General features: G+C 38.6%; 1 long non-coding RNA gene across 2 annotated transcripts in view; it reads left to right on the top strand.

The window, feature by feature from the left end:
* The window catches only part of LOC149123309 (uncharacterized), a 402,860-nt gene extending 391,183 nt beyond the window's left edge, over positions 1-11,677 (top strand). For both annotated transcript variants that reach the window (XR_016215733.1, XR_016215732.1), the window contains exon 3: positions 11,515-11,677. This is a non-coding gene — a long non-coding RNA (uncharacterized LOC149123309). The remainder of the gene's footprint in view (positions 1-11,514) is intronic.
* The last annotated feature ends 1,471 nt before the right edge of the window (positions 11,678-13,148 follow it).

Raw genomic sequence — 13,148 nt, 5'->3', positions numbered from 1 at the left:
CACTGGGAATCAAAACGTGATTTCTTCATCGTTGATAGTAATGACTTTAATTAATAGGCTTTAGGGTTCCATTTCTTCTGATTCTGCATTAGAATTTTACATCTTTGTACCTGTGTTTGGGAAAAGTAACTATGGATTTTATCAGGGTTTTCAATCATTTTTAATTCAACTTTTAAGCTTTAGCTGGTGTCCCTAAGTTTGCATGGTTGTAGTCTCTGCTGATAAGTATCTATGTGGTCTCATATAAGCCACTTGCCTTTGTGTGTCTCAGTTGTCATTATCCGTGTAATGGGTTTAATCTTCAGAAAAGCATAATGAAATGATGAGATGAAGAATATGAAAAATGTATTAAATGTTAACTACACAAAGAAAGGTCTCATGGGATTTTTGTGCTTCCCTGTCATGGCCAGAAAGTCTCAGTTTAATTGTGTGTCAATCTCCACTTGTACTGGTTAAGTGTTGGTAAGTTTCCAACATAGAACATTCACAGCCCAGCAAGCCTATGGTTTACAATGCCTGGAATACTCAATAATCACAGTGTGATTTGATTTCTCCCTGCTGGGTCTCTTTAAGTCAGTAAGGTGAATACCCTGGGCTACTTTTTATCTCAGCTTAAAGCTAACGGGGCCAGAGTCGTGTCATTTTTGTGAGATTGGTGGCACAGTGATAAATTTTGTCCTGGCAATTCAATTATTTTTAATGATTTATACAAAATAATTACTGTTGATAGGTACCCGGGCCAGCAGAACAAGGAAATATCCATTTTCACACCTGCTTTTGTGTCTTCTATTAATGGCAGCAAATGACCAGATGTCAGATATTGAGAAAGATTCAAGAGTGTGGAAGTGTGGAAGGAGACTGGGCCAGCAGGGAGTAGAAAGTTCAATACCAAGCAGATAAAGCATTCTTGCAAAAAGAAATTCAAGCAGGAAAACAGATAATCTGAGAGTGTTGCCCAAGATTCTTGGTTGAAAGTCAAAGAAGCTAAATGCATAGTGACAAACACGATTTATTAATTCACGTGTTGTGACAGTTCAGCGTGGGCTACGATCAGGTATGGCCGGCTCCAGAGGAACTAAGGATTTTGAGAAAGTGAATTTCTCTTGCTATCTTTTTGGTTCTGCCTATCTTTTTTATCTGTTGGGCCCCTGTATAGGCCAGCTCTCTCCATGTGGTGGCTCCCTGGCAGTTACAGATTTCTATGTCCTGGAGCTCATAAAACTGGTAGGAAGTGATCTCTCTGGTGACTGCTTCTTCTAAAGTTCTCAGACCTCATTGGTCTGTCTAGGGTATCACAGCCATAAAATCTGCAATTAATATGTTCAAGAGATGGAATCTTCTGATTAATCTTGTGTCGTTCATGTGCCCACATCCAGAGCCAGGGATAAGACTAACCCACGGGAGTTGCATGGTAGCTGCCAGCCAAGTAAATCAGGACTCTTACCAGACAAACAGGACAGCTGGGAACAAGAATCATCTGCCAAACTGAGCGTAAAAATTAAGATTATAAAAATGAGTTTTTATGGAATCACTACATATTAAGAATCATAGGGATTTTTATCTTCTGTTTTAAATTTGTTTTCACAGATGTGAATCCTGAAGCAGAAAAGACCTCATAAACTTGTTTATAATAGGACAAGTGGTAAAGCCAGAAAAGGAATGAGGGGCTCCAAAATCAAGCCAGAAAAGGAATGAGGGGCTCCAAAATCGTGGGCTACATGGTTTAGGGATAATATACACATAGGTAGATAGAGACAAAGCTGTTACCATTTACCTTGAAGTCATTGTATCCCTTTTGTTTCCTTTCTCTCTTCTCTCCATTCAGTATAAACTTACTGAGCTACTGTAACCCAAAATGTAAATTGTGCCTAGTACTTTGAGACATCTGACAGGAAGACCTAATTTGTGAAAGATGAGGATGTTAAGGCTAAAACTGAAGTAGAAGAAACAAGCCTTTCAGAAAGTCAGGGAAAAATCTTTGAAGGGAAATGATTCATTGAACGCCTCCACCCAAATGTTCAAGAAACAAGTCTGAGTAGAGCTTGGAAAAGATGTGAATGGATTCCGTAGATATCCATGGCTTTGTAGGGCAGATTGTGCTACCCCATTCTGCTGTTGTAGCAGGAACATGACCACTGGCAGCATGTCAACAAATGAGCATGGCTGTGTTACAATAAAACTTTATTTGCAAAACCACTTGGTTGGCAAAATGTACTGACCCAGGATAGAGACTGAGAGGCAGAGGCAGGAGATGACATTAGAGTATAGACAAGAAGCTTCAAGCCTGAAGAAACATCATGGCAGCATAGAACTAGCTTCAGGTCTGAAAGGATCCAGGATTTGCTTAAGAATATCATGATTTTAAGAGTGTGGTTCTTTTTATCTTTTCCATGCTTCTCAATTGAACAACATTTAAATAGCTGTTCACCTAGGAGACTTTCTCTATGACAGTTTCAGGATGTCCAAAAACACTTCTTTGCTCCAATTCTATTTCCTGTGTATCTTTTGCCAGGTCCTGTCACTTGGCCTTAGAACCTATCATTTATTTGGGTGGATACAAATAATGAAGAATTACATCCAAGTGAATAAGATGACTACAATAATAAATATTAATCATGAAGACATGACAGTGCATCAGAACAATGACTCAGGGAGAACTCCATGTGTGTCCCTTCCTTGAGATTTCCCTGAAGTGTTAAAGCCACGAGTCTTCTATTTTCCATTTAAGAAGGTTTCATTTGGTTGACATTGCAGTTGTACAGTGATATGCTTCTGACCATGACTGTCCCATTGGAGAGAGAAATCAAGTACATCATTTTTTTGTAATTTTTGAGTTTGAAGCTGAACAATATTCGTATTTACTGATGAAAATGAGGAAGGCTGGAATTGAAGGACCAGAAAATCTTCAGTACACTGCAATAAAAAATGAAAGTAGGTTTCAAAAACTAGGGATGTGTAATTCTTTCGGGAGACTTCCTATAGGAAACAAATTGCTGGTCTACAGTTCCAGGATTCTTCAATCACGTCAGAATATATCCTGATTATCAGTAGCTGGCTTGATTGGTACACTTTGCCACTCTCCTGTTTAGCAGTTTTAAGGAGAAAATGAAAGCAATATCAATGTAAAAACCTAGAACATTCATCAGCTGAAAATTGCTCATCAAATGCATTGTTGTGCTAATGATATTGTTGAAACGGATTTGCTTGTCAAAAAGGAATGTCTTCCTTGGAAAAGTTGAGGGCTTTGTTGGAAAAGTTTAAGTAGGGGGATCAGGAGAGTTTTGATTACTGTCTAACCCCCCCGCCCCAAATTCATCAGTTCACAGCCTTTTAGTTCTCTGTTCAGCCATGTGTAAAGTTCAAGAAGGATTTTATTTTAGTTTTCTCTCAAGACTAAAATTTATGGTTACAACTCCTCATCATGAAATATCAATGGGCACTTGATTAATAGAGAATAGAACTCAAGTTGTCTTTTCTTGTGTGGGTTTTTTGTGTATTCTGTACCTTAGTATTATTTTAAAGCAACTTTCCTCCCACTGGATAACACTAATACATGTTTGTTGGTTGGGAGAAGTCAATGGAAAGAATAGAAAAATATAATGCAGCCCATAACATTTTCCTCAGTCAGCAATTGTAACAATGAATATAGATTCTTCTACTCTCTTTGTTCTGATTTTGTATGTACTTTCATGAATATGTATGTAAATTTTTTCTCATTTATATAATGCAGATTGTTGTACATACATTTCTCTCTCCATAAATCTTTAAAGAAAAAATTAAAAATAAACTGAAGAAAATTTTGAATGCAAATACATAATTGATAGGAAATAGGTATATAAAAGAAAAAAATCAAAAGAATTCATTTAGTGAGAAAAAGCTAGTTACTAAAATTCCTCTGATTCTTCTTCTATGAAAATTTTTTTAATTTGGCAATAGTTTTTCCTGTAAAATTTCATTTAAGTATTCCTTTTTTCCTCCAAAACATAGGAGCAAGAATAATAGAAAGCTAAGGTTAAGCGGTTGGTGTATTTTGCAAGTTTCTTAAGAGATCTCTGTGTGGAAGGAACTATATCTTGTGGGCAAATTTGTTGGAGGAAAATGATGTATACAGTAGGATGTTAGGAGTCCTGGTTTAAAGAATGAGGTTTGCCTTCTGCTGATCTCCTGAGTTGCACTTTCTTTTTTTTATTAAGATTTATTTATTTGAAAGCCAAAGTTACACAGAGAGAGAGGGAGAGAGGGAGAGGGAGAGAGAGAAAGAGAGAGAGAGGTCTTCCATCCAGAGGTTCACTCCCCAATGGCCTCAATGGGCAGAGCTGCGACAATCCGAAGCCAGGAGCCAGGATCCTGCTCCAGGTCTCCTTCAGGAATTCAGGGGGCCAAGGATGTGGGCCATCTTCTGCTTTCCCAGGCCTCAGCAGAGAGCTGGATCAGAAGTGGAGCAGCCAAGTCTCGAATCAGCGCCCACATGGGACGCCGGCACTGCAGGCTACTGTGTCAACTTAACCCATGCTCCACAGTGCCAGCCCCTGAGTTGTATTTTCTAAATCTGTGTAATGGGTTGTTTACATTGAATTTGGGCAGCCATAGAGATATCTAGAAAAGGTGTTTATAAAAATGTTGTATAAATGTTAAGTGGTGGGCACACTTTTAAGGGCACATTTATTTTTTTTTAAACTTTTATTTAGTAAATATGAGTTTCCAAAGTACAGCTTATGGATTACAATGGCTTTTGCCCCCCATAACTTCCCTCCCACCCACAACCCTCCCATCTCCCGCTCCATCTCCCATTCCATTCACATCAAGATTCATTTTCAATTATCTTTATATACAGAAGATCAATTTAGTATATATTAAGTAAAGATTTCATCAGTTTGCACCCACACAGAACATAAAGTATAAAATACTGTTTGAGTACTAGTTATAGCATTAATTCACATTGACCAACTCATTAAGGACAGAGATCCTACATGAGGAGTAAGTGCACAGTGACTCCTGTTGTTGACTTAACAATTTGACACTCTTGTTTATGGCATCAGTAATCTCCCTGGGCTCTAGTCAAGAGTTGCCAAGGCTAAGGAAGCCTTTTGAGTTCGCTGACCCCGATCTTATTTAGACAAGGTCATAGTTAAAGTGGAAGTTCTCTCCTCCCTTCAGAGAAAGGCACCTCCTTCTTTGATGACCTGTTCTTTCTACTGGGATCCCACTCGCAGAGATCTTTCATTTAGGTGGGTTTTTTTTTTGTTTGTTTGTTTGTTTTTTCATTTTTTGCCAGAGTGTCTTGGCTTTCCATGCCTAAAATACTCTCATGGGCTCTTCAGCCAGATCCGAATGTAAAGGCACATTTATTCATTAAAGATTAAACTTTTGATTTTAAGATAATTATATGTTAATGTACAGTTGCAAGATTGAGCACAGCCAGGTGTTGTATGCCCTGTATTCTGTGTAACAGCTTGCAAAATGTGTGAGAGCAGATCATGCCAGGACATGGACACATCGGACAGTCAAAACACTCCAGGGTTTAAGAGATCCCTGCTGTTTGCCTGTTTTGGTCACCCACACTTTCCTCCCATCCATGTCTCCATCACTAACCTCTAGCACAGGTTTCCAGTTCTGGATTTGCACTGTTTCAACAATGTCTTAAAAACAGAGTTATAGCAGGTGATCATTTTGGACTGGTTTTTGTGCTCAGCATAATTGTGGAGATTCATCAAGATTGTTGCATATGTCATTATTGGTTCCTTTCCATTGTTGAATGGTATGGCTATTTCAGTTTGCTGATTTGCTCTGGAAGAACATTCAGGTTATTTTGAGTTTTTGGTTATTACCAATAAATTGCCTATAAATGGTTGTACACATTTTTGTATGGACATAACTTTTCTTACATATTCAACTAAGATTGCTAACACTGAGTGCATGCCTAATGGCTGGTTGCCTTTTTTTTTTTTTTAGTATTATTTGAAAGTCAATTGGTAAAGTCAACAACAGGAGTCACTGTGCACTTACTCCTCATGTAGGATCTCTGTCCTTAATGTGCTGTGCATTGAGATTTAATGCTATAACGAGTACTCAAATAATATATTTCACTTTGTGTTTCTATGGGGGTGCAAACTGTTGAAATCTTTACTTAATGCATACTAAACTGATCCTCTGTAAAAAAAAAAAAAAAAAAAAAAAAAAAAAAAAAAAAAAAAGAAAAAGAAAAGAAACTATCAACTCCCAACTTGACTCTCACTGGGATTAAACATGACAATAGGTCTGATCTGATTTCATCATCATTAAAAAAAATCATCTATTATTTTTCACTTTATGTTTCTGTGTGGGAGCAAACTGTTGAAATCCTTACTTAATGTATACTAAGCTGATCTTCTGTATATTAAGATAATCGAAAATGAATCTTGATGTGAATGGAAGGGGAGAGGGAGTGGGAAAGGGGAGGGTTGTGGGTGGGAGGGACGGTATGGGGGGGAAGCCATAGTAATCCATTATTCGTACTTTGGAAACGTATATTCATTAAATAAAAGTTAAAAAAAAAAAAAAGAAAGACAAAGTGTCTGAGGAGGTAAGACAGAGAGAAAAGAATCTTCCATCTGCAGGTGCACTTGCCAAATGCCTGCAACAGATTGAGCTAGGCCAGGCTGAAGTCAGGAACACCATCCCGGTCTTCTACATGGGTAGCAGAAACCCATGTACTTGGGCCATCATGCACTGTCTCCCAGGCATATCATCAAGAAGCTAAATTTAAGTGCAGCCTAGTCGGTACTCAAACCAGACACGCTGGTGTGGGATTGATAGTCCCAATGGCAGCTTAACCCACTGTGCCACAATGCCCATCCCACATTGCATGTTTCATAAAAAAAAAAAAAACAAACTATGAAATAGTTCCCCAAAGTAGTTTTGCCATCATAGACCTATACAAGTGATAGTAATCTTTTTATACAAGATGACACTTAGGTTGCTATCCATTTCTTGTCTATGAATGCCTAATCACCTCAAACCATTTGTTGAAAGCATGATCTTTCTGTCATTTAATTGAATTCTCACCTTTATAAGCAGTTGGGCATATTTGTGTGTGACTCTTTCTGCATGTTCTATCACATTAATTTGTGTGACCCTCTGTTGCACCACATAGTCTTAATTCCTACAGCTACATAATAAGTTTTGGGATTGAATAGACTAATTCTTCCCACTGTTTGCCATTTTTCAATAACTTTATTTCCATTCCTTTGCCTTTCATTATACATTTTAGAATGATCTTTGTGAAGATTATGATGAGAATCATTTCGAGGTTGTGAATGTGTTTGGAGATAGTGGACATTGCTACTCTGCTGAATCTTCAGATCTGTGAATACAATGAGTCTGTATTGTACTCTATTTTTTTTATCCATTTCGGGGTTTTCAGAATACAAGTCTTATATAAGTTTTGTTAGATTTATACTCAAATATTTCATATAATTGGTATTTCATTTTAAATTTTGTTGTCCATGTGTCTGTTTTTTTAAAGATTATTTTATTCATTTTAAAGAGAGAGTTAGACAGAGGAAGAGACAAGAGGTGGAGCCAGGATCCAGAAGCTTCTTCTGGGTTTCCAATGTGTGTGCAGGGGCCCAAGCATTTGGGCCATTTGCTGCTGCTTTCCCCAGCACATTAGCAGGGAGCTGGATTAGAAGAGGAACAGCTGAGACATGAACTGGTGCTGTGTCTGCAGGAGCAAGCTTAATCTGCTATAACCCAGCATAGGCTCCCAATCCACATGTCTATTTCTAAAATGTAGAAATAATGTTGAACATTTATCTTGTATCCTGCAACTTTACTGAACTCACTTCTTTTTGTGGATTATTTGGAATTTTAAAATCTATATAGTCATCTGCATTTTGAGACATTTTTACTCTTTCTTTCTGACATGTGTCCATTTTATTTCATTTTTTTTCTTAGTGCAATGGCTAGAGCTTCCAGCACTTTGTTGAGAAAGAGTAGTGAGACTGGACAATCAAAGCTTTCTTCTTGATCCAAAGTGAAATGTTTAAAGTCTTTTGTCATTAAGTGGAGCATTATCTGTAGGTTATTTTAGGTGTTTTTTAGACAAGTTCAGCAAGTTCCCTTTCATGTCTATTTTTATGGAAATGTTTTTCAAAAATTGGCATTAAATTTTGTCAGCTTTTTCCTATCGATTGGTTCAATCATGTAGTTTTTCTTTAGTCTGTTAATATGGTGAGTTAAATTTATTGAGTTTTGAATGTTAAAGTAGAATTGCATTAACATACACCCTTTCAATCATTATATTGTATGCATTATACACACACACACACATATATATATATGTTTGAATATTCTTAAAGTACACAAGCATTGGACTGTTTTACTTATCAAAGGAAAGGAAAGGAAATACAACACAACACAACACAACTCGGCAAGGGTGGAGTTGATACCAGAGACTGAAGAATTGAAATGTTGCTTCTGACCCTTTTCTAGGAAGATGTGCATGCCAGTGGGGCTCTGAATAGCCTGCTAGTGTCTAGTACTGTTGAAGTATTCATAGTATCATCATCGTTGTCATCCTTATTGTCACCATCCACATATGTAGGACTGTGAATCTCAGTTCTATCCATCATAGCATTTTCTGTTAAACAGCGAATCCTTGGCAATCTGCACTGATACTCCACAAATCTGAGAGTACTTCAAAAAGTTCATAGTAAATGTGGATTATGGAAAAGCATGCATTTCAAAACAATTTGCATCAGAATAACGTTTTACTTTAAATTTCCACCAGATTTTTGAAGGACTCTAAGGCAGAAATGATTGTAGAGTTTCTCTCATTCTTTCTAAAAATTTCTGCATGCCGAAAGTTCTCCCATGGTATTTTACAAGTTAATCACCTTTTAAACTTTTATTTCAGTTCTATAACTTACTGAAGTTCATTTTTCACAAGAAAATAAAATTTTAAATTATTATTAGTAACTATTTTTAAATTCTTGATGTATGTATGACCCAGATGAGAACAATACTTGAATGTGACAATGAGGGTGACAATCCCTATGAAAGAAATAGTATCTGTCCCACTGGATACAAATTTGTGTCTTGGTAAAATTACAAAATAGTTGGCCATGAGTGTACAAATCAGTTATGAATGACTAAAATTGCAAACATGTTAATATCAGTTACCATAGTACACTGAATGTACGTAGTAAAATCACTCAACTTCTTAACGATTAAATTTCTCAGTCTCTCCTGAAAGTAAAGGTGGTGTTGTATATTAAAATTCTTTACTTCTTGGGGATCCTGTATACCTACAGATGCTCATGGTATTGAAGGGGAAAAGGTAAACGACCGCCATCTTGGAAATGACTGAATTCTTTGGACAAAATTACTTCAGAACAAAAGCGGTACTGAACTTTGAGATGTGCATGATGTGTAAGGGACCTTGGATTTAATTAAATGTCCTGAGTTACAACTATCCTCACTGGCTGTAAGATATTTTCCCTTAAGATCTGTAGCCATCCCTCTACCATATTTTATCTTGTAAATCAGAATGTGCATTTTTGGAAATCTGGGTAGCACATGTTTATGTGGAGATTACTGAAGTTCTTTTTGGATGTTGCCTACAGATGTGTGTGAAACAGCTTTCTAAAGCAGTCTGGAAGCTGTCAGGGAATCCTTCTGAGTGCTATTAGATGTCACTACCACATGCCATTTCTTTCTGGTTTGGTGGGAGACCTCCATGTAGCTTGAGTCTTTTCTATACCGTTGAGTTGTTTTGGTCAACCTGCAGCCAACAGTTTTCCACTCAGGAGCACGCTGATCGTTCTGGGCAGTTCCCATTGATAGTCATGTTACTTTAAAAGCTGCCCCTTGGGTACAGCTTGAAAAATTTAGTGACTCTGTTTTCTGCCAGGGCAATATTTCTTCAGGATGAAATCGAAATCTGGTTTGATACTGAGAAGGACATTTCCCATTAATGCCTGTGGAGACTGCAGTGGGCACGGTGCTAACAGAGTAGGCAGTTTGTTTTCTGGTCTGCTGGGGAAGGGGCATGGTGCTGCTGCCCGGGACTGACAGAGGCTGAATATTATGCAGAAGTCATAGCATCTCTAAAAGGCAAGGGGAAAGGTAAACAGATCAGCCCCTAAGCCATGAACCTGGGCTAAATTCCGCTTGCCTCCCACCGGATTTTGCTAGTGTGCTCAGAATGAATTTTTACATTTTTAGTGGTTGAAATTTTTAATATTAAGGACATGAAAGCAATGTATTCAAATCTCTGCGTCTGTAAGTGTTCATTGTGGTGCAGCGGGCTGTGGCTGCTTTCGTGTGGAAAGCACACATCGAGCACCACACATAAAATATTTACTTTCTGACCCTTTACAGAAAGAGATTTGGGACCTCGGCTGTACATCACAAACACACATCCATGCTGAGTCCCTGATATAAGACCTACTGTATAACGTGTTGTAAAGTTTTTGTAACTACATACCATTTTATATGTGAATTGCTGTGTATGTGTTACATGAGTTTTAATGTGGATTTTGGTCACTCAATAGCAGAAATCATTTTAATTGCTTTGAATACTTCAAGAATTTTAAATTATTTTTTGCAAACATGAATTTTTTTTTTTTGACAGGCAGAGTGGACGGTGAGAGAGAGAGACAGAAAGGTCTTCCTTTGTGCCGTTGGTTCACCCTCCAATGGCCTCTGCAGCCAGCGCACCGCGCTGATCCAATGGCAGGAGCCAGGTACTTATCCTTGTCTCCCATGGGGTGCAGGGTCCAAGTACTTGGGCCATCCTCCACTGCACTCCCTGGCCACAACAGAGAGCTGGCCAGGAAGAGAGGCAACTGGGACGGAATCCGGCGCCCCGAGCGGGACTACAACCCAGTGTGCCAGTGCCGCAAGGCGGAGGATTAGCCTAGTGAGCCGCGGCGCCGGCTGCAAACATGTATTTTTACAATGAGGAAAATGTTCACTTAAACTTTTTATCATAAAATGGATATATCTTTGACTTACAGAAAGTAGATGATCAGAGAAGAAAGTGGGCGATCATTCAGTCTCACAACCTGTGTGCAGATATGTATACCTATTTCCTAGAAAGAAACGAGTAAATATACCAATAGTTCTTTTGAAAAAATACTAACTTGTGTTCTATAATTTGATTTTTTCCTCTAGCAAGCTACTTTTATTACAACTTTTCTATTTCCATTAAGAAAAGTCAGAAGTAGTTCTACAGTTTTAGTTTAATGTTTCCTTCTTTATCCATTTCATAAGTTATCTTTTTACTGTAAGTGTACATTTTACACACCTATTTTTACAAATGCACAATCAAGATTTATTTATATATTTGAGAGATGGTTACACAGAGAGGGAAAGGCAGAGAGAGAGGTGTGTGTGGGGGGGTTCCATCCACTGGTTCACTCCCCAGATGGCTGCACCAGCCATAGCTGGGCTTATCGGGAGCCAGGAGCTTCCTTTTGGCTCCCATACCGGTGCATGAGCCACTTCAGCCATCTTCCACTGTTTTCCCAGGCCATTAGCACGAAGCTGTATCAGAAGTAGAGCAGCTGGGACTCAAACCGGTGCCCATCTGAGATGCCAGAGTCACAAGCAGAAGCTTCGCCTACTATGCCATGGTGTCAGCCCCGTACATGGTTCTTAATGGTTTTTATCACTTAATGTTGTATTACAAGTGTCTTTCTGTAAGAGAAAATAAACCATTCTTAAATGTCATGTGGATGTTTGCATGGGAAGGTAAGTGTCTCTTACAAAGCACAGACACTTTTATACATGTAAAATACATGTAAATACATTTTATACATGCAAAATACATGTACATTCTAAAAATGAGAGCACTGTAAATATTTTACAACCACTTACGGCATCCATATAATGGAACAGTATGCAGGTGTAATATTGACGCTCTTGCTAAGTGAGTGCTGACTGATGCATTACTCAGAGCCTGAGGTCTTTCTGCACCCTGGCTTGCTGCTTCTAACCATGCATCTTTCAGGTCAATATCACCTTCTGAGAAACCATCTATGTCCACCATAGCAACAGCTTCCATCCCCAGTAAGTCTATCTCATCGTCCTGTTTTATTGCAAAAAGATCTTTATTTATTCATGTCATCTGATCTGTCATCCCTTTTTACAAATTATGGCCTGTCCGTAACTTTTCACTGTCTTGAATAATGTCTGACATGTTCAGAAATGTTTTGTTTAATAAATCAAGGGAACAAATGGATAAACAAACATACTGTTAAGTTGAAGAAGGATACAAAATGCTACGAATAGTGTGCCACCATGAAAGCAGTACATACGTATGCATTTTTGTCTCTGTGACTCTCTCTGTGCATGCGTTATATACAGAACAAGGATGGCTGGACAAATGGATATCTGGGTGGATAGAGCAGCAAAAAAGTAGTTTACCATCTGTCCATAGAGCCAGTTTGGCTCCTGGCATGAAAGAAAATATGAGCATATCTGAAGTTAGTATGGATTACCCATAGTTGCTAAAATTTTGTGGGATATCCTTTTAATATGTCTACTGTATTTTCCTCAGCATATTTGAAAAGTGCAGGAAAACACTGTTAAAGAACCATATGGATTTATTTCTTAAAGGGGGAAGGAGTTTATTCATCTATGGATCAGCACTGGATAATAATACCTGTTTGACAACAGCTGAGAGGTGAGAAACGAAAGGGAGTCAGCAAGACTGGGAGAGATTCGCATGGGGGAAGTAATTTTCTCAGGAAGGAAAAACAGAACAGAGAGAAAATCGAAGGTGGCAGGACCATGGAGAGCGATGGGGAGTGCCATAAAGCATGGGGCAGGACAGACTCCAGACTCTGAACTGTGGTTTGGAGAGCGATGGGGAGTGCCATAAAGTGTGGGGCAGGACAGACTCCAGACTCTGAACTGTGGTATGGAGAGCGATGGGGAGTGCCATAAAGCGTGGGGCAGGACAGACTCCAGACTCTGAACTGTGGTAGAAACTGAAGCTTAGCTTCACAGTGGGAAGTGATGCCATCATGAAGGGACTGTGATGTGGTGTCAGGAGACACGGATGCAGGCTGTGAAGTTCCTCTACAAGCAGTGGATGTGGGAACTTTCAGCCTTATGTGAAGCAGGAGTTGATATCAGATGCTTCTGGGGATCCTAATTGT

The sequence above is a fragment of the Oryctolagus cuniculus genome, chromosome 11 (assembly GCF_051225735.1).
Source record: "Oryctolagus cuniculus isolate XC-2025 breed Fujian yellow rabbit chromosome 11, ASM5122573v1, whole genome shotgun sequence".
NCBI classification, from domain to species: Eukaryota; Metazoa; Chordata; class Mammalia; order Lagomorpha; family Leporidae; genus Oryctolagus; species Oryctolagus cuniculus.
Note: the sequence above shows the minus strand (reverse complement) of the source record. Positions and strands in the feature narration are given on the sequence as shown.